The sequence below is a fragment of the Pseudopodoces humilis genome, chromosome 7 (genome assembly GCF_049639895.1).
Source record: "Pseudopodoces humilis isolate 2021_Gansu_Grassland_sample_001 chromosome 7, ASM4963989v1, whole genome shotgun sequence".
In the NCBI taxonomy this organism is placed as follows: Eukaryota; Metazoa; Chordata; class Aves; order Passeriformes; family Paridae; genus Pseudopodoces; species Pseudopodoces humilis.
In genome coordinates this window covers 55,421,652-55,440,273 of record NC_142206.1, presented here as the reverse complement: position 1 = coordinate 55,440,273, position 18,622 = coordinate 55,421,652, and the positions used below count along the sequence as shown (strand labels likewise).

The 18,622-nt window shown below is 37.4% G+C and overlaps 1 protein-coding gene across 2 annotated transcripts in view; it reads left to right on the top strand.

Annotated features, from left to right (window-relative positions):
- The window catches only part of NUDT14 (nudix hydrolase 14), a 58,732-nt gene that overhangs the window by 1,037 nt on the left and 39,073 nt on the right, over positions 1-18,622 (top strand). The window lies entirely within an intron of this gene.

Genomic DNA, 18,622 nt, shown 5'->3' with positions numbered 1-18,622 from the left:
TCAATGCCTGCAGGTGGAAAGCAGGGAAGGAAATCCTGTCCCTTATCATGTTTATATCAACATGCATCACCTTTCACAAGATCACTGAGAACTGGTACCTCCAACATTGGAAGGAATGCAAGCTTTGAAAGGCAAGTCACTTCTTCTCACAGCACAAAGCCTTGCATGTTCCTTGGAAGCTTTCCGTGGTCCTGGTTGTTGGCTGGTCCAGGGTGAGCTTTTACCCAAGCAGAGTGGTGGAAGGGGAAATGGAGAGTTTGGACAGCCCCAGAAATGCGTGGTTGAAAACACATCTCTCATTCCTTCTTTGCTTTGCTTCTAAACACATCAGTTGGAAAGGCAGGAGAGGAATGTATTGAGTCCAACAGTGAGATAAAGTACAGAAAATTAAAAGCAAGGGTTCAAATGGGTTTCATCAAAGCAGATGAGCTGATTTTTTAAGATTTTAACAAATATATTTTATACATGATTTTCCTAAAAAAAGCTCTTTGCTCATTGGTTGGGATAAATAAACCATTTTGATTCATGAACAGCTGACAGCTTTACACTGAATTATGTGTTTTAGGTATCAGAGGTAAACCTGAAAAACATTCTTTCATGTTCTGAATTTTTGCTGGCTTCACTTACAAGTGATAGGTCTTACTACTTAATTTCATTTTCATTTCTGAGTCATGCTCTATTTACATGAAAAACGGGATTTAATTAAAATGTTTGAAACAGTATTGCAAAATTACATTTAATTGAATAGATGTGCCTTAGATGTGATGAGTATTGTAAAGAAGAAATAAGGATATGTTTGGTTATGTGCTGTGAATTGACAGAGACCAGCATTGCCACTAAATCAAGTAGACTTGCCCTTGCTACTTCCACTCCTTGCACAAGTAGTGTCTGTGCAGCAACTGAGTGAGCTGGACCAGGGTCAAACCTAATCTAGCCAAAAAAAAAGAAGTCAATTTTAAGCTAAACAAGATCAGTGATTCAGTTCATTATGCTGGCAGAGGGGAGGTGGTAATGTGGTAGTTAGGGATGAGTGTTTGGGGCCTGCTGAGGGCAGAGATTGTTTCTCTTGGCTGCAGCACTGTCTTAAAATGAACTTGAAAATGTAGTTTCTATGACATCTGTACAGAGGCTGGCTTGGGTCCAACCTACTGAGAGCATGAGCTGAGTGTGAGCACAACTGTGTACCTGATCTGAGAAACAGGCCCTATGTTTATCGAAACATATTTTGCATTTAAAAATTACTTACTAACCAGAGGAAATACTAAATATTTTCAGTCATTTGACTAATTGTTTCAAAAGCATTTAGGTCTGCTGAAAACCCCATTAAACACTCAAGTGTCTAAAATCCAAGAGAGTTACATGCCTGTTCTGCTTAAGAATTCTTGAAAATTCCACCACTCCTCTAAAACTGACAATTGTTTCCAAAATCTAGCCCTTGATCTTAACGCTTTTATGCTGAGTAGGTCTTCCCTTGTCCAACTATTTTAATTCACTAGCTGGAAAAAGAAAAGAAACTTGTCTTTTTCCCAGTTCCTAATTGTTGTGTCTTAAAGTAAGATTCATTTCCCCCTTCCATGAATTCCCTGCACTTGCTTGCTGAACTTGACCCAAATCTAACAAAAAAGTCTTTCTGGATAACAGAATAATCTAATGGGGAAAACTTGAATAATGGCATTTGTTGCACGGTGGAAACCAAAATTAGTATGGATACTTAAATTATGCAATATGTGGCATTATGCTGTAATTGGGAGGCTTGGGGTGGTCTTACAGGTACATTTTGTGAAGCTGTGACACATCCCCTATAATTCATTGTAGTCTGAAGAAGATTTATTAATGCATTTTTTGGTGTTTATATAATATTAATGAAGAATAATTGGGGCCTTGAAGACTGAGAATTTGAAACCTATTTTCAAAGAGGTATATTCCTAAAATAGTCATTGATGTTTAACATATATCTTCTGTCAAAGGGCATTCAGAGAGTGAGAGGTTTTTTTATTCATTTGTTTTCTTTCACAACTACTGGTTTTCTGTACAAATAGGTAATTGAAAGAATTTTTACATACAGTGTAGGATTTTGATTATTTCTAAGCGTTCATGAATGCTTAAGCAACAGCGTTGATTTCTAGACATTTCATATCAAAATTATGCTACTTGTGTGGAGATAATTTGAATCCTACTACTATATCTAATACAGCAAGGTCTTAAACATAAACTTTATTATTTTAAAGATAAATTTAGATAGATTATTTACATTTTAGTGTACCCTGCTAGTCTGATTTTATCCATTCAACCTACATTCCACTGAGTTGTAAACTACTGTTCTAGCAGCTGACAGACCACTCAAAATCTGTAAGACATCAGAAGAGGATCCATTTGGGGGCTGAAATCTAAACAAAATGCAGAGTAAATTAGCTCAGTTGGTCAAAGCACGGTGCTAATAACACCAAGGTCACAGGCTCAGTCCCTGCGTGGGCCATTCACTCGAGCTGGATCAGTGATCCTTGTGGGTCCCTTCCAACTCAGAATATTCTGTGATTCTGGAAACACTTTTGTAAACCCACACAGGTTACACATCTGAAGGAGGCTGCGGTCACACCTGATGAAGAGTGGAGCCACAGGCTCAGATCATTGTCTACCTGCTCTCAGAGGCATTTTACACATTTACAGTTGCAGGCCCAAGGATTGCATTAATGTTTTGGCCAGCTGAGTATTTTCCTTGGACATACAGATGCTCAGATTGGGAGCTATGGACAAACTCAAGGACAGAGTTGTGTGTACGTAGAATCCAATCAGGCAATTACTGTCACGGTAGAGAGAACCTCAGCAGTGTCTTTGTAGGTTTGTGCTTGAGTCCCAAGTTCCCCTGTGTTTTAAGAGCTTGAGTCTTCCTTTAGACCGTATTTGGTTACATATAGAAATACTCTTCTGAAAGACCGTGAGAAAAATGTCAGTTTCTGGCTCTTTCACTGAAGTGAGGATTGTAAGAAATCATGGCAGTTCCTGAAGTTATAGCAATTTATGCCTGTGGTGGATTCTGTTCTTCCCATAGAAGGTCCTGAGAGCTTTTCATATGAAGTGTTTCATCATCCTCTCCTTATGCCCATCTGTATTTTAAATGAAATCAATGAGCTCTGAATTTTTCCTGTAGAGCATAAAAGTAGGTGTTTACCCTTCTGAAAGACTTCCAGGTTTCAAACCTTGCAGATTCAGGCACCTTGCAGCTTTGTGTTGGGTATCCAAGTTGTGGAAAACAGCCTGGCTTGCTGGACAGATCACTGTACCAGTCACTCATTTAAATGATTAGTTCTGTCTTTGTGTAGTGTAAAGGTAGAAATGGAAGTGCAGCCAAGGAGTTGTGGAATTCAGCAAACTGCAATCAGATTTTGGTGAGGGCCAGTATAGAGGGGTAAAGTACAGATTAAGATTATAGTCTTCAAAATAGCTGTTTGACAGACCTTCAAAAGGGACCTCAGCTTTATTTGGGATTTTCAGCTGTCAGCCCTGCTCCAGGTGGGACCCTTCATCAAATCAACCATGTTTGAAGTGATTAGCCTGGGGGTTGAGAGATGGACAAGGTATCTCACTCAGCCTGTGGAACATTCTCTTCATTTTGTCAGTAGGAACCCTGTGTTCCTATATATTTTGGTTCTGCTTGGTACTGAGTGAAGAAAATTGATTTTTCTCACATAGAGGATAGCATCTGTCTAGCTTTAATGTGTACTTGCCCCCAAAAAGTGCAAATTGACTTGTTATCTAAATTGGCTTTTTTTTTTAAACATACATCACCTCCTGAAGAATTGGCTTCTTTACCAAGAACTCCATGGTAAATCTCTTTTCACTTTTTCCTATTGAAGTTCTTCTGCTTTTCATAAATAATTTATTCAAGAGACCAGAGGGATGGCTAATGAGAGATTAACTCAATGCCCAAGGGCTAGGGCATTTCCCTGGGATGTGGTAGAGTCAGGCTGCAAGATCTCACTTCAATTAATATTGCTTCCCACATCACAGGAGAGTGTGCTCACTGCTGGGAAACACATTTGTGTGTAAATCTTCAGCTCTCTTTTGTGTATGCTCGGCAGGCACTACCCTATATATTGGACAAAAAAAAAAAAAAAAGCCAAATTTAAGAACTCTGCTGAGACTCCAAGTCATGAAGTCGACGCTTGAGTAGCAGCAGTTAAGGAGAGTCGTTAGGATTTTGAGCAGCATTAAGTATCCAAATAGGATTTTGATATAATGAAGTCTTCTTAATCAGCACCTGAGCATGGAGGGATTTCAGTGGTTCTGCATGCTGGATTTGGACCCTTACACAGGCTTTTAACAGAGCTATGGTGGATCTTGCAGTAGCAATTTAAGAAGTTACTGCATGTTTTTCCCTGTGCTAATGGTTCTTAACCTCTGGGAATCAAAAGAAGGTGGCTTTGCTCCAGCTCTTGCTCTGTTGTTCCAATTCAAACCCACTGTCATCAGCCCTTTAAGCCAAATCACTGAGATTTACACAGAAATAAGTGAATTGCCTTTGCATATTATTTTTGGTGACCTCTTGCTAGGGACAGCACCCTTCAAAGGGGAGGCAGAGCATCTATCAGCTGGGGGGAATCATCGAGCTGGGGGAATAATACCTTGAGCTGTTACAGAAACTTTTGTCCAGAGCTCACACATCAAAGCCTTTGTGGATCTCGCCCAGACTCCTATACCTTTGTTTTTGAAAGTTGTTCTGGCAGGGGAGCTCTTGCCACTGTTTCCTTGCATTGTATAAACATATATGTGCGTTCTGCCCAGGAACTTTTAGAAGTTTGCCACCAGACTAGAACCAACTGTCAGTAATTTTCCCAGAGTGTTTGTATGTGAGAGAGTTTGTGTTTTGAATCTGTGGAATGGTGAATGGGCATCTGTTTCAATGATGTGGGTGGGATAAACCTCAAAAACTGCATGCATATCGACTGAACCATGCAGTCAGTAGTGGTAAATTGGAACTATTTGCTCTTTTCTGAGCTTCACATTCCTTCCACACTTCAGAATAGGTCAATGCCTTAGCATCACATTTCCTCTATTGATTTAATACTTAGAATAATTCATTTTAAAGTTAAACATGAAAAATGCTCCCTTCAAGTTCATTTTAATGTATGATGTTTCTCATTCACTGTTAAGGGAATTAAATTATTATATCTTTGAGTTTTGCAGCCATTCTAAAGCAATTTTCAAGATTTTAACACCTCATGAACTTTGTAGTGGGTAGAAAATGTGCTTCATGAGCAGGGCGCAGTTCATCAGTGAAGAATTTCTTCTGATCTGAGTTTGCTACTGCTTTCTTTTGTGACCATGAGCAACCATTGTGTCTTACAATTTTAACATCAATTAACAATTTGACATCTTGGAGATGTCATCAAGATTAAAATATGTGTATACATGGAGAAAGAAGTGAGGCCTGTATCATTAATGCCATGAAAACTTTGAAGATGAAAAAGCAAATAGGGCAGTGTAACAATAATATTAACAATCTTATTTTGCATTTAGGAATTTTTGTATATGGTAATAGCAACGTGAATGTGCCCAGCTGCCTGAAATATTCTCTGGAACTTCCGTCTGCTTTTTTATAAACATGAAACATTCTTTTCTGTTTTGACAGTTAAAAATTATGCTGTTGAGGGAGTAAACAGATTTTTAAGTTACCTGTTCAAACAAGTAAGTCTTCTGTTGAATCTTCAAAAGGTTCCAGTAGTAGGAAATATGTTACCAAGTAACACATGTATTTGCAGTTCATTTTTTTAAAGCAGTAGTGCAGTGAAAGGAGATGCCATTTTTTCCCTGTGAAGTTTGTCTCATTTTCTTCAGCTTGTCAAGTCTGTTATGTCAGTGTTGAGTATTAATCTTAAATGGAAACATACTGCTTCCAGCTCGGGGAGTCCCTGAGCTGCAAATTGCAGGAGTCTGAGAGTGTTTTAACAATAGAGTCTTCCTTGGGCATCTTGGCTGCTGTCAGAGGTAGATCTGGATGAGATGGATTTTTGATCTGACTGCTGCTGTGTTAACAGTGAGTGCAGTTGAGGTGCAGTATAATTCTTTCATATGGGTTAAAGAAAATATAGAAAAGTTTTTGCAAAGACAGCATTAGGGAGTTAAGTACTGAGGGAACATAATTTCCTTTGAGAGAAATGGTGTTCTCAGCAATTAGAACCCAGATTTAAGAAAAGGAACTAAGGAATCTAGGCATCTCTCTTCTGGCTCTGCCATATGCTTTGAATTCAACTCTGAAAATTTGTACAAGTTGTTTTTGTTTAAGACATTTATGAATTACTGAAGGGGGAAATGAGAAGCATTAGTTAATAAGAGCAGTAGTTGAACACTAGTACTTGTTTTTGTTTCAGGGAAATTATCTCTTGTTAGTCTTAATTTTTTATCCAGCATGCTTTGACAAGTGAATGTAAGCTTTGAAGTAAATGCATGAAAAGTAGTTGACAGTGACAAAACTTCATATTTTTAGGTCAGTCATACTACGATTTAACACACTTGTGACAGCAAGTGTCACATAATGGAAAGAATAAGGCCTTGTTGAGCACCTTTTGTAGCTGAAATGTGTCTGCACTTACATAAACGATCAGTAAAATCTCATTTAATGCTATCAGACTACTTGGGTTAGTGCGCAGTAACTGTGAAGTTGAGACCGAGTGTAGGAGGAGGTACAAAAGTCGTAGTGAGCTTAAACCGTGCTTCTCAAGTTCTGATACGCAGCTCGCTGAGGGCCCTTGGAATACTTGTAGGTCATCCATATGAGGCAACTAAGAAAAGCAGATCAATTATCAGCAGGCTAAATGTGCTACCTAGGCCTGCAGCTTCCCTGGAAGATGTTTCCAGGTCTGCAGATGAAGAAGGTGAAAACCATCAGCTCTGGCAATACCACTCCAGTAGCCTCATCTGCAAGGACTTGTCTGCACAGGACTTTCCTGAGTAACTCCATGTCTCATTCTACAACAAAGAGCCTGGTTCTGTTTACGTTAAACCATTTTCAAAGTACAATTGCACTTTGAATTCATACCCTACCTTAATCCATGTTAACTTTCCAGTGTGTGCCCTAAGGGAGCAGTAAACTAAACTGGATGACTGTGTCCACACAAGGGTTTAATGGAGTTTAAGTAGCAGAATTCAAGTTTATCAAGGTACTTATTTCAGATTAATTTTCTTGATGTCCTAGTATAGACAAGCCCTAAGAATAAAAGTGGTTTAGTTTTAAGTGAATGAACCATGTTATAAAAATCATCACTAAAGTTTTATTATACTTTTGTGTGTGAAATACAACTACTGTAGGGTACAAAGTAGGCTTTTTTTTTTTTCTTGTTTGGTACTATCTCTTTTGTAGGAATTGCAGTTAGATCTGAGAAACAAAATAGTGCTCATGTTCTTCCAGCAACTAAATGCTGTATTTGTTTTTCAGTTTGGATCAAAATTCACGTGTTTGTTTAAATAGCAGAAACTTTTCCTCATGCAAAAAATCTGTCATCTGAATCACAGTCTCAGCTATGACATTATGTGTATTTGATATGTTTTAAAGCAGATGAACACTGTAAAATTTTAAGTGTTTATAGCAAATCTGAATATCATGGTAATTAGACATTTTCTGTAAATGGCACTATTCTTTAAAATGTCACAGTCTGATGTTTTATAGGGGATGAAACTATTCTACTCTATTCCTGAAAATAAGTGTATTTTAAATAATTTTATCTCAACTGCTGACATATTTAAAATACATTTGTATTTTCAGCTGTAACTCATAAAAGGTCAGCTCCCATGCTTTGAAAACTCTATACAAGTTGAAACTGCATAAATGAGCATGTTTTACACAGCAGGCATAGAATGTTATCTGCCCCGCTGACTTGCACTCAGATTAATTATTCTTCATAATTTTTAACTAAAGTTAAAGAACTTAGCTTTTTGGTACTGTCCTTCAGACACTGATCAAAATCTTGTTAATACAGTAACACTAAAGTTTACTGAAGTTTAAACAAAGTAAAGCTCAGTTTTTCTTAGTGGTCAACTCATGTCACACTAAAGCCCTGATCACTGATCAAAACAGCATTAATTATTTGTTTCACGTTGAGGTTGCTGTGTCAAAATCCTTTAAATACCTCTTGGAGCAGAGAGGGAATCTTTTGGCCTGTGACAGAGCAGCTGGTGTGGACATGGGCTGATGCCCCAGTTGACAGGTTGTTGGATTAGAAAGAATATCAAAGGCAGTGAGTAAGATTAGGGATAAGTGAACATCTGACAGCAGTTTGCAGCAGGGGAGAACAGATGATAAACAATGGGAGCGGGGTGCGTGGGGGGGGTGAGAGGTGAGAAGGCCATGGGAAAAGTGTGGCGGCAATCACTAAAGCTCCAGGTTGCTGGGCCTCATGAATAGAACAGGAAATGGGATTTGCTGGGACAGATGTGCTGAGTGGTGATGAATACATTATAGGGAAATGAGGCTAAACTCCTGAGGGTGAGAGATGTTCTTTCTCTGAAAATAGAAAATATGGGAAAATAAATGTTTACCCCTCTGGAGAAGTAAACATTCTTGAAAATAAATATAGAAAGAAGTAATTCTAATGATAATTTTAATTAAATTATTCCAAAGGAACATTCATGATAAACTCTTAAGTCATGTATTTCCAGCTTAATAATCTTAGAGTGCTGTTGCAAATATGGGCTTGAAAGTGTTTATTTTAGCCATAAGACTGCACAAATGGTGGAATAGTTTGAATGATGGAACAGCCTGGAATGGAGGCTCTGACTGGATAATGCTTAGAAGCATATTCTGTATCTGGCATGTATTACATAGCACTCACAGAACATATGTTTGATCCTGCCACTGTTAAGAGACTTGTACTGAGTGATCTTGTGAGGTCCTTCCAGCCCTAACATTTTTTCAATTCTGTAAAGTGATCGAATGCTTGTAGAAAATCACACATAACTGCTCCTGTTCCTTAGGGTATTGTTTTTTTACTTCTTGGACTTCCTTAGTTTATATTCTTGATGGATCCTTTTCCAATATTTATGGTATAGTTATGTCAGAAAGCCAACAGAAACTTTTTGCATGTTTGCTTATAGGGCTGTATGTCAGTTTCCTGACTTTGAATTTCTTATGAGATTATTTTTTCCAAATTTCCTTAAAGAAAAACTGGTTAAAAACATCTCACACTAACATTTTAATAATGTATTACTTTAGCTGAAGGGAGACAAGGAGAAAGTATAATTGTTAATGTCTTGAGAAAGTACCAATAAGATTTGTTCACAAGACATGTAGAAATTTATTCCACAATGTGTTCTCACAGTTGGAGTTACAAATACAAGCTTGGTAAAATAATGTAGAAACACAAACTTGTGAGAGTCACCAACTGGAAAATATAAAGCTCAATGTTTTATGGACAAGAGGTGACTTAGCTGTAATGGGAATGCCCACCATCTGTCTTTCCTGACCTCAAATCCCTCATATGTGCTGCTCCTGTACTCAAATTGAGGAGACATGAGGCTGGCCTTCTTTACTCCCTGTTAGCTCCTAGCCATGTGTACTGTAACTGTAGTTTTCATTTGCAAAAGAACAAGGGATTGTAAATAGAATCTGGGATTAATATGTAGCCTTAGCCCTGCTTCATGGAATTAGCTGTTCATGTTTGAGACATTCCATGTTCGGTATCTTGACCACAGGGGCATCATTTGAATACAGCAACTGAAGAGTCGGTACAGCTTGGGAGTTACAGATGTTCCACAAAGTTAGTTATCAATGAAATTTGTCCTTCAGTCAGCCATAATCAAAGAAATAATATTGTGGTGAGCACAGCAAAACAGAGACAAAATATCCACTCTACTGATTCTAATTAGCATAAATACTGTCCAAATAGGTGTGTTTTCCAGAAAACTGTGATTTCTGCATTTGCATGAAACTATAACCAAGGAATTTACCATTTCTTATAGGCAATTCCCATTTTAAAGATAATTTACAGTTGGCTTACACAGTTCTTTATATCCCAGTATTGAAACTGTTACAAGGTCACTGTCATGCAAGTTTCAGAAATACCACAGTAACACATAGAACTGTGTATAAGTCACTAATCAATTAATGACCAATTAATTCAATTTACTGAATGCCAGTAATATGTGGTATTTAAGGAACAGGTACATTTCTCACTAGGAGTGCTCTCTATTAGAATGGATGACAGATTAGAAGGTGTTCACAAGTTACTTGAATCTTTCTGTGCACTACTTTTTCCCATTGGGAAGATGATGACTGCCTCTGTGGGAATCAGATTTCAGCTGAGTCTATCAAAATTGAGAAGTAAAAGTAATTAAGAATATAAGAATATAAGAAAAGAAATTAGGAAAAGAGCAGAATCTGGAGCTAGTTGCATCTGTCACTTTGAACTGATTTTTGGGAGGGGGTGGGGAGAAAGGAGAGGATGAAAAGCCCTGAGGATCTTTGTGAGAAGGGTTTGTGAGAAAGTCTTAGGAGAAAAATCTAAAGACTGTTCCTAAGCCTTGGTTTCTGTTAGCCCCCTGCTGCTGTTCTTCATCAAGTTGTTTTAATGGCTTTCAAAGCAAGTGAGTGGAAAATGGTTTCTCTGGAACTTTAAGGAGCCTGAACTGAAAACTGTCATTGCTTTATAAGTAAAAAACATCAAAGATGGATGGAAGAATTGCTTGTTAAACACATTGTAGATTTAATTAAAAAAATGGACGATATCATAAAAGAGACATCAGATCATCATAACTACCTAAAGGTGAAAGTTTAATGGTTTGTCATCTGCTCTCTTTCATAGCTTTTGTGACCCTCTATATATCTGCAAAATGTTTTTTTTCCATAAGTGTTGCGGTTTTTTTCATAATGTATAGATGGAAAAGTACCAAAGCATAAAAATAGGTAGGTGGTCGTTAGTGTGCTTCTTAATTTTCTGTCTGTCTTGAGGGATGCCTTTTTCTGGTATTTTTAATTAACTAGTGCTTCAAATTCTTATCTGTTTCTGAAATAGCTGTTTTTCTTTGTGTTGCAATGCATAATATTTGTTCTGTGTGTTCAGTGTGTGCAGAGTGCATTCGTGTATCATCTCGTAATTGCATGTTTCTTCGTGAAAAAAGAACATGCCCTCTCATTTTCCTCCTCTCCCCACTGTCAGTTCCCTCCACAGTCCTCCCAATCAGTGTGTTTTTTACTGTTGTGTTGTAGATCTCATGCAAAAAAGTGAATGAAAAAGTGGGCATTGAAAAAAGCATTTCCACTGAAACGATGAGCCTCATTTTTTAAAACCAAATACTTTTTCTGATCTCATGCTGCATATGATCAAGGTGCACATTTAGTAAGCAAATACAAGCAATTCTTTTTAAAGATTAGAAGAATTCCTCAGCAAGCTGAGAAAGCACAATATCCATCTTCAGATTTCAAAAATATTCAGTGTTGTAGTTCCAATTTTAATTCACACGTTCTTTCTGGAGTAAAACAGCTACATCTATGCATGATTCTGACTGTAGATCTGATTCTATGAAATGTAGGCTACCAAAAGCCTAATATGTGATGACTGCAACTACTGGATTTTCTGCAAATGATGAGGTTTTGAAATGTAAGTTTCATTAAAAAGCATGACATTATTTGAGTGACATCTCTAAGCTTTTCATTATGTACAAGATCATTTAAATAGGAAGTAAGAATACTAACTATGCAATCAACTACATAGAAATTGGTCACTTGATGTTATTGTTTTAAGGATTCTTTTCAATGATATTTGTCATTTTAGATGATGTTTTAATTAGCTATAATGGTTATTTGTGAATTTAGAATGGATATAGCATTTTGTTGCTGCATAAAAAGACTCTAATCTAGTTAGTGGGTCTGGCCAGATACTAAGATCCCTGGCATGAATTTTTATAACTTTGTGAAATTCCAACCTTGCTGAATAAAATTATATTTTAGCTCCTGTCATTGATGAGGCCAAGGCATCCATTACATTCTTTCTGTTCAGTCTTAGTCTGAGCAAATTCAAAAGCAGTTTGAGTAACTTTTTTTTTTCACTTAGTAGGTAAGCTGATTGGAGTTCAGCCCTTTTTAACCAGAAATTATGTATTCTGACAAACTGAGCTGGAAGTCAAGATGGGGAAAAAATAGGGGAAAACAGTAAATTTGTATATTAATGATAACATTATAAATAATTTTTTAAACAAATTTAGGCTCTGATGCTGTATAGGTCTTGTATATATTCTTATGCAGAACTACTGAAGTAAACTATCACTGCTGATTTTGTTTGGTTTCATTTTGGCTTCAAGACCTGCTTTTTTTATCATTATGCCACTTGTTGAGCTTTTGAAGCAGCAGGATTAGAAGAAAAATTTGCTTCTAAAAATCAAACCTTTTGGCAAATCTGCCTTAGAATTTCATATGTGTGTCTGCACTTAGCACTCTGCTTTCAGCATTGTAACATTTCTGGCACCTGAAAATACTGGACACAGGCAATTTCTGGCTCTTTGAAAACTATGTTGCTCTTCAGAGTGACATTTCCATAGCACTGCAGTTTGTACAGCCTAAAATTTTATCTGTATGTAACTCATCTGATTTGTACTGTTCAGATAAATTAAAAAACAATATGAGATTATTTCATGTAGTGATAGGACAAGGGAGAACAGCATTAAACTGAAAGAAGATAGATTTACATTAGCTGTTAACTCTTGGCTGTGAGAGTGGTGAGGCAATCTGAGCACAGATTGCCCAGGGAAGTTGTGGGTGGATGTCCCATCCCTGGAAATATTCAAGGCCAGTTTGGATGGTGCTTTTAGCAACCTGGTCTGGTGGAAGGTGTCCCAGCCTGTGCCAGAGGGTCTGGAAATTGATGATCTTGAAGGTGTCTTCCAGCCCGAATCATTCTGTGAGTATTGGCCTCCTATTCAGTGAAACCAATCACTAATCATTAGTACAGAAATTACTGCTATAGTATTTTACAGGGTGGTTCCACCAAATCTGAAACACAAATGTTTCCCTGATTGTTTCTGTAAACCTTCCTTATTTCTTGTCAAGGAGAGATGGTTGACCTGTCAGTCTGGAGAATGCTGTTTCTTTTTATCTCATCACTTTCTCTTTGATCTGTCTAGGAGTTCAAACCTCTTGGCAGAAATCTGACAGGACTCACAGGAACATAGGAGCCTCCCTAGAGCATTATGGGACACTCCATTGAGAAAGATTAATTTGTTAAAGTAATAATATAAATGTCAAGACTTAAGTGTAAGAATTACATTGGGGGGGTGAGAGATTTAATCACACTCAGGGGCTAAAGAAAGCCAAAGAAACTATTTCACTACACAGAAGAATTGTCAGGATATTTGGTTTTGAAGTATTTCTGAAAAAAAACAAGATGAATGCCAGTTGGCATTGTATTTTCCCTCCTCTCTGTCTGTACACTCTTCTGCAGCCCATAGCATAGAGCAGTGTCAGGCCTTCCAGTCCTTCACTAAGTGGGATGATAAACCACACCCAACCAAGTTGTGCCTTGGGGAGAGGATGACAGGGAGAAGAAACAACTTTCTGCAGTGCTATGTTATGTATACCATTTAGTGGGAAAGTGTGTCTTGCTCTTGCAAGGGAAGGTGTGTAATTGCCTGTAGCAGTTGTGAATGTTAAGTTTTCATTCTCAGACCAGCCCTGCTGACCCTGTGGAGTGAACCTGTGACCTTCATTCTTTGTCTAAGATTTAGGCTTTTCTGTATATGCTGGGTTCATGCCATTGCATGCTCAGAATGAAGTCTTAGAGCTTTAAGTGTCTTGGTGTTCTACTGAAGGAGCCAACAGAAGCAGCCAAGAAATAGTTTTAACATGTTCACAGTGTTCAGAAGTGCTGAGGAGATGTGCTCAAAATCCTGGGACCCTGTCTATGAACATACTTGGAGGAAGTGGTAGCCTTGAGTTCCTGTGAGATTTGATGTGTAAGATGTGTCCTCCCCTGCTCCTGCTTCACCATGGAGATGTGGCAGTGCTGCACCTGGCTTTGTTCTCAACTTTGTTGTGACTCAGGATGTCCCAAGTGCTGCTAACCTTGGTCAAGCTTGTTAATGCTGGATTTTTGTTGCCAGGTACCAGCCTGGTGTGTGAGGCAAGGTGTACAGTTCATTGAGATGTATTTTCTGCATTTGATTTGAATGCTGCATCAGAAGTATTTAGTCCTCTGTAAGTTATATATAAAAATGAATAGCTTTCTTAAATATATTTAAAAAATATTTTAAAATCCTACTTGTGATCTGTGATATTGATTATCAGGTGCATTAGGAAAACCAGTAAAAAAAAGTAACTTGGCAGTTATGCATGATGGATTGTTTTCTGGGATGTTTGGGGTTTTTGTAATTCAATTTTAATGATACAGCAGTCTATGGACAGAGTTTTTTTTCTCACCATTTTGCTTCAGGTGACACAGTCAGTAGTTGTTTCTTTTTTAAATTAGAGCAATGTTCATCAACTGCATAGTTTTCTGAATGCATATTTATTATCTGTTTAAATGTGGAGTGGCCCAGTATTGTGGTAGAAGAGGGATAGTTTTATTTTCCCACTGGCTCTTTGTCAGCCAGAAAAGATTTTAATCAGATCCCATGTAAGTTGCAGTGGATTGTTAGAATGACTAAAGAGGTTATGAGAAATATTAGACAATTGATGGTGGTGATTAGCTTTTGGCTGAAGCACCAGTGGCAGCTTAAACTGTGGTTTTATGGTGTTGTCAGTGTTGTTTTCTTGAATGACATAGCAAAATTAATGATGAAAGGACAGTTTCTTTCCTTCCTTTCTTGGATGAGGGTCATGACCTAGGGTAGCAAAGAAGAAGAAATTATGCTTGTAGGCGTAGTGGTTGCCTTGGGACTGATGATTTTAAGATTCATTTACTCCTTCTACCTACTAGTGTTTGTTTCTCTCCCTGCTGTGCCTGCAGAGATGAGGTGAGAGCCCTAAATCCCAGCAAATTCAGGGGGTGAATCTCTCTCTGAGTCAGAGATCCTACAGGAGGCTGTGCTGTACCACTAACTGGCCAGGGAATCATGAGTTGTGGGAATGTGATGTGGACCACAGCAGTGTTTGTCCTGTGTGTAGTGTTTGGAGAATCCTCTTCCTAAGGGGTTGAAAGGTTATTTTAAGGATGAGTACAGGAAGGAACTCAAGAATATTCAGTGAGAATTCTCGTCAACCATGGGGTCTCAAACTTGCAATGGGTACTTTATATTGAATTTCACTCTGTCTTGAAACAGCTACTACAGACAGACATAATTGATTTAGGTATGTTATGATGAGTACAGAATTATTGCCCCTGCCTGTCATTAAATATCACTAGTCTGAAATTTCAGTCAGGCCCTTTATCTTGGTAACTCATCAAAAGAAGCAGCTGCCAGTGGAGAAAAGAAGAAAACAAGTTTTCTGGAGATGTTTTAAATTCTTTTGGTCTCTCCAAAAAAAATTAAACAAAATTTACTTTTCTCATAGTTATGTGTGTCTCAGTAATATTTAGAAGTTTGGAAAATGTTGTCTTTAGTAATTTAGAATTTAAGTGCCATTTTCCAAAGGAATTTTCAGTACTCAGTCTCATTTAATTTCACTAACACACCATGAGGTAGTAGAGCAGAAATAATTCTGTAATCCTAGACAAATATTGCAGTTTAAGTCCCACAACAGAAATTACATTATTCAATAAAGATGTTTAGATGCAACTGGAGGGTTCTGGTGTTTGGCTGAAATTACAGGGGTCCAGAGTATAAAGTCTAAATTCAATTCTTCCATCTTTCTAGTGAAGGTCTTAAAGGTGAAGGTTATTGAATGCTAAAAAGTGCTTTTTTAAATCTCATATGTTGGAGTTATTCATGAATTATTATAAATTGGGAATGGGGCTGTGAACCCATGTCTGTGTTCCCCAGATTAATTTATTACTGAACTACAAAGGCCATGCTTGTTTGTTTCCAACTGCAACAATATGCAACAATTTATACAAATAAGGAAAACTCCAGAAAAAGTACCGAGGCACAGAACACCCAGGAGCTCTCAGCAGCCTTTGGCTGAGGTATTTCCCTGGCTTTTATGCTGAGCTGGAGCCAGCAGATCTGCCTCCTGGACGTATGTTTTCTCAGCCTCCTATTATAGTTATTGCAAATTGTGTGGGATTTTTTTCTTCAACAATAACAGAAAAATATTGGTAAAAGATTAGAGAAAAGGCCTTTGCTGGGGAGGTTTTCAGTAAGTATGGGTACAAGTGTGAGATGTGCAATACATCTGTTTGAATGTACAGCACTTATTTACAGTATTTTGCTGTCATATCAGCTGAATGCAGTTTCCAAATTATATTATCTCTGTTAAAACTTCTTTTGTTATTAGGAGTATATTTTTTTACCTGCATCCAGTGAAAGTTTCAAGTTTTATGTTTTCCTATAGTGTTCTGGAAAAAATAGTGAAAGCAATTTTGTAAACATGGAAGGTGTATATTCCTTTTATCCCTGAAAAATAAGAAAATATTACAAACTTCAAAGGGAAAACACAGTTTAGTGAAAATGGTGAAATACATGCAGCAAAATTCAATAATTTAACAGGAATTTATGTAAAAGAACAGTTGAATATTCACTTTAAATTTTTTCATTTCTATACAATGACTGAGAAGTCTAAAGACTCTACCTGTTAGCAATTGGTTCCTTTGTACAGAATTGGATTTAACTTAATACTAGGAAATCCCCATCTGTATCTCATCTTAGAACCTTAAATTGTATGCTGACTTGGCACTAGAATGATGTGTCAAAAGTCATAAATTTGACCTTTGTGCATATTGTGTTTCTTAATGTCCATGTTCTTTGTAGTATAGATTTCAGTGCACTGCTGTGAATTTGCCTTGGAATAAAGCTGTTTGATCTGTACATGCAATTGTTCCTGATAATTATGCATATTAAAAAACAGAAAAACGAGGTGAGAAAGGAGATTTGATTTAATTTAATGTACTTATAGATGCTTAATTCTTGTGTTTTACAAATTTCATTCAAAGGTAAGCGATCTTAATGATAGCTGAATGCCAAGGTAAACTGAAACAACTCCATTGTTGAAAAGTACACACAAAAAAACAAACTGTGACTTGAAAAGTAAACTTCCAGAGGATTATAGGAGAAAGTTTACTTACACATCAGTATCTTAGTTGTAATTGTTCTGGCAGTTGATGTACATAAAATGAACAAAGTGGCTTGGCCCAGTATTGCATTAACAGTTGAATAAATTAATGCATTCTCCATTGTTTATTTTACCTCCCAAAGTGTGAAAAAATTGCACCTTTGAACAGTAAACTCTATTGCTATAACCATCTGTTTGCAGTTTCATTACACACTCCTACCAGAATAACCTTCTCTTTGAAGAGAAAATTGATATGGGTTGTAAAAATTACGGTCTCTGACCTTAGGTTTTATGTCCCTTGAGGTATCCTTGGTGTGGTCTCCACTGGTAGATGTTAAGGTTTCTTCAAGAAGTATCTTTATGTCTTCCAGCTAATTTCAGATAAGAAGCCCGTGCATCAAAGAGTTGGCTGTCACACAGAGCTGAGCACTCCAGTCTCTTGTTCAAGCCTTAAAATGAGCTGAATGAGACCCCAGCAACTTCATCCTGCCCTGTCCAGAACTGCTGTGTCAGCTGGGGCTGGCATGGTGTCCTTTAGTGTAAAGGATATTTTGTCTTCATGGACTTCACTAGTCCAGTCTTTCTTCTGAAACTTTTAATATTGTCAATTAAAGCCAATTAGCAGCACTAGTATTTTGCTTCAAGTAGAATGTTCACTTTTAATTCTGTTAAAATGTCATCAGTTTGTGCATTTTTGCCTGCATACTCCACAAAGGCACTAAACTCTGTCATTTCCAACTTAAATACTTGAATAGGGAAGTTAAAAACTGAAAAATGCCATTATTTGTAATCATAATGCTTTTAAAATAAACACTCTGGATAGTTTAGTAATGAAATACTACAAGCTTTGTTTAAAAAGCAAACACTCCCCCCCTTCCTCTTGAGCTTAAACAGTGGCTTGTTTAAAAAACCCAGTAAAATTCCATAACACTTCAACTCTTTTGAAGTAGTTTTTCAACATCAGCAAGTAATTCTGCAAATTGCTTTTGAAGATGAGGCTTCATTTACTCCAGCGTGTGCAGTCTGATGGAGTGGATTAGTGGGTGTGGACTGAAATGGTAATTTAGGCTTTTCTGTGTGCATGTGTCTCTCTGTAGAACACTCCCTGTCAGACACATCTCTGTCCTCATGGAGTAGTTGTGAGTGGACCAAGGCTGTTCTGTTTAATAGTCATTGCTGAAGACTTGCAATCTGTATTGCATTCATGTTGATTAATAATATTTCATTATTAATTTTTCACTTTCATTCTACTAAATATTTTTTTCATCAGTTTTATTTTTTCCTAGAGAAAAAAGATTTTTTTTTTAATTAGGTGAGTTCCCAGAACCAGCCCACACAAATATCAGTGGTGGGATAAGGTGCAGGTGGAATAGGGAAAGGAGCAGCCTGGTTTTTGTTTGACTTAACACTGTTTTGGGACTGCACCCAGGACAGGGCGACTTCAACTTTGCATTTGAGTTAGTAGTTATGTAGTAAGATAGCCCAGCATAACAC